The sequence below is a fragment of the Mustela lutreola genome, chromosome 6, assembly GCF_030435805.1.
Source record: "Mustela lutreola isolate mMusLut2 chromosome 6, mMusLut2.pri, whole genome shotgun sequence".
In the NCBI taxonomy this organism is placed as follows: Eukaryota; Metazoa; Chordata; class Mammalia; order Carnivora; family Mustelidae; genus Mustela; species Mustela lutreola.
This window is the reverse complement of record NC_081295.1, coordinates 16,482,405-16,485,670: the sequence shown is the minus strand read 5'-3', so window position 1 is coordinate 16,485,670 and position 3,266 is coordinate 16,482,405. Positions and strand designations below refer to the sequence as shown.

General features: G+C 47.4%; 1 pseudogene; it reads right to left on the bottom strand.

The window, feature by feature from the left end:
- Window positions 1-1,064: 1,064 nt before the first annotated feature.
- Window positions 1,065-2,891, bottom strand: LOC131833091 (trifunctional enzyme subunit alpha, mitochondrial-like; annotated as a pseudogene).
- Window positions 2,892-3,266: the final 375 nt, after the last annotated feature.

Here is a 3,266-nt window from a genome sequence, read left to right as displayed (position 1 = left end):
CTGGGCTCTTGGGTGGACCCGCTTCCATTTTTTACAAAAACTCAGTTGTTCCTTAAATCTTGAACACTAGATTCTTTTTATTAAAAGATTTTATTTATTTATTTGATAGGCAGAGATCACAAGTAGGCAGAGAAGCAGGCAGAGAGAGAGAGAGAGGGGGAAGCAGGCTCCCTGCTGAGCAGTGAGCCCAATGCAGGGCTCGATCCTAGGACCCTGGGATCATGACCTAAGCTGAGGGCAGAGGCTTTAACCCACTGAGCCACCCAGGTAGCCTGAACACTAGCTTCTTTAAGTGATATAGCACAGTGATCAAAAATAGCTGGGCAGCCAATCCGGAGACTGCTAGATTTACACAATAAAAACCAAGACAAGACCCCAGGATAGATGAGGAGGCGGATGAAAGCAGCTACCCAACTGAAAGTCTGAATCCTTTGCCTGGGTTCCAGACCTGAGCCACTTCTCTGATCTGGGACCCGGATCCAGAAAGAGAGGCCAGGTTCCAGTGAGGAGGAAGTCTTCAAGTGCACAACAAATGCAATGATTCTTGCTGGCCTTTTCCAAGAGCTACATGGCCATTTACTAGGGTGAGTATATGCAGAAAGGCAGAAACCACCCAGACATTCATGTGGTATAAGTAATCAAGTGACATCATCCCTGGAGAACCGAAGGATCATCATGGCCCTTTTGTTGAAGGAGTGAATGGTGGGGGACGTGAGAGCAGGGAGCAGGTAACAGTGTCCAGGTCTCATTCAGAGCAGTATCGTGTGGCTCAGGAAACCTTCACAGTGGCCACCTCACATTCCTGGGATTTGTAACAGGAATTACCAATCTTGGCAGTAGTGAACTTCTTGTGGGTTGGGGGCTGTATAATAGGGAAATTCAGTATAATCCTCTTACACTGTCTTCCTGACTTTACCGGGAGGGAGAGAGTTACAGCTGAAGGCACTTTAATCAAGGTGCATGGCCAGTGCCAGAGTTCGTTTTCCCACTGGTTACTCTGATAAATGTAGATGACATCTTGTCGGAGTTAGTAAGCCAAAGAGCAGGGTGTGAGTGCCTGTTCACTAGTAAAACGTTTTATTAGGGCTGGTAGCATTTATTAAACCACTTAGCAGCTGCTTTGGGGTAAGCTGTTTTCTGTAGGCAGCCTTGTACTTCCTGAGCTGGTCCATGTTCTGAGCTCCCCACAGATGCACAGAGTGGAAGCAGGACCCTCCAAGGAGGGGCCTGGTGAGGGTGCCTCTAGGACCAAAGACTGTTCTCAAATATCCCTCTGCTGGTGGCCAGTATCTCTTCTGCGAAGGCTTGATGGCCTCATTCATGAGTCTGGTTACCAGGCAGTATCAGATGTCATGGTCAGAGGAACCGTCAGAGATAGGAGACAGATTCAGGCTTACCAAAATACTATCCAACTCAGAATTCAAATTGATTTTTTACACTTTTCCTGGTAGATGTGAAAGCCCTTCCAGACATATGACCTCAGAAGCCCTGGGATGCCATATGCTTCAGAAGCTCTGGGCTTCTGCCTTCAACCCTCTCCCTAAAAGCTTTGCCTACCTCTTCTATGAAGTTGGCTACATCCATGCCAACTTCATCCCACCACTGTGGCAACTTCCATGGGAAAGCCAAAGCTCCCGGTAAGGGAATCCAACTTCTTAGAGTCATCTCCTTTGTGGAGAATACTGATGACTGCAGACATCATGGGTATGAGACACTTGTTGGTCCAGAAGCCAGGTCCATCCTTAATCACAATGGTGACCTTGCCCTGCTTGGAAGGAGTGCTACAGTAGAAGCATTGTGTCCTTAGATTTTGTGGGGGAGGGGGGTTGTGATCATCTCCAGGAGCTGCATCTTGTCCACAGGAGAGAAGTAATGTCTGCCAAACACCTGCTCAGGTCTTTGTCTGACAGTGGCAACTTCACTGATTGGGAGAGATGATGTGTTATCTGGAATCATCCTTTCTACTTCCTTTAGCATCTGTGCTTAAGACCAAGGTCCTCAAAACCAGCTTTGATCACCTTTGGCCTTCAACTGGCCTTTTCAAAGGTCTAGGAATTGAGCTGCCTGGTCAGTTGTTGAATGGAGTCCCCTTGAGATGATGTTAGGGTTTTCTTCTTCACTTTATCCTTCAGTCCTTTGAACCCTTGTTGCTGTCTTCAGCCCAGCCCACCTAGTGAAGCATAATTAGATACAGTCTTTAGGCCCCAACCCTTGGGGATTTGGGCCATGCAGGCTCCCATCAGCCCTGCACCAAGAATGGCTTGATGCTTAACCTCCTTCTGTGGTGCTCCATGTTGATTCTTCTTGCACAGGCCCTGACCGTGGTAAAGTCCCATCAAGACCTTTGATTCTTTGGTCTTTGCAAGTTCTCCAAATTTCTGAGATTCAGAGATAGTCGGTGTCCTTCCCTTGCTCGGTTCTATTCTTTACCTGACAGGTTATCTTTAGATATGCAGGATAAAGAACTTTGGTTTGCTTTTCTACCTTTTCATCTTTCTTTTGTAAATCTGTTGCCTGACAAATGGAATGCTCATGGCTTGTGATGGTACTTTTTGTACCAACCTCTTGTGTGTTTTTGGAGAGATTTTCTTATCAGCTAGTCGTTTGGCAAAAGTAGTTGCAACTTCTTCTAGATATTCAACTGTCTGTTTCTATTTATTTTAGAGAGAGAGAAGGCCTGAGAGCATGCCTGAGTGGGGCGAGGGGCAGGTGGAGAGAATCTTCAAGCAGACTTCCCACTGAGCGTGGAGCCCCACATGGGACTTGATCTCACAACCTATGAGATCATGACCTGAGTCAAAACTAATAGTTGGACACTTAACAGACTGAGCCACCTCCAATGGAGGTTTTAATCCTGGTCCCAGGGGTTCCTCCAGTTGGTCAACCCCCATTCTCCCAGTGGCACTGTCAGGCCCTTCCAGGTTCCCTCCTCCCAGAGACAGACCCGAGCTCCCACCCATTTCCAGGTCTATGCCTGGGGCTTCCTTCTTAGACAGATTACCTGCAACTACTAAGCTCTCATCTCACCCTGGGCCTGAGAACTCCTATCCCTTACGTTTTTTTTTTTTTTTTTAATCCTCCGAGTCTTCCAGAGTATGCACTTGCTGGAGAGAGACTATAGACAATCAGGCCAGAACCCTTTAAATGCGTGAATAGATGCCTATTTGGAGTTTCCTGCTATCCTCCTTCCATGTCCTCAAATAGAGATGGGCCCTGTGTCTGGCACAGGCCTCCTCCAGTTGTCCACAGCCTTTGGATGGTGAGGA